The following is a 253-nucleotide window of genomic DNA, read 5'->3' on the forward strand; positions in this document are numbered from 1 at the left end:
GACTTAATAAACGCTTCAATCGCTCGTAAAAACTTGCGATTGCTGCATTCAAACACAAATGGGCTTTCAGATTATCTTGATTCTTGTGACTGCATGGCGGCATGCTGAAATCGTGCCAGAAGAGCAACGTATATCTGATCTTGCCTGTTTTTATAGGGAGCCAAGCTAACCATTTTCTTCAATACGTACGTGTACGCGCCGATCAGCCGTGCTCTATTTGACTGAAGAGACATAGTAGTTGATTTTTTGGCAG

The sequence above is a fragment of the Plasmopara halstedii genome (genome assembly GCF_900000015.1).
Source record: "Plasmopara halstedii genome assembly, contig: Scaffold_323, whole genome shotgun sequence".
NCBI lineage: Eukaryota > Oomycota > Peronosporomycetes > Peronosporales > Peronosporaceae > Plasmopara > Plasmopara halstedii.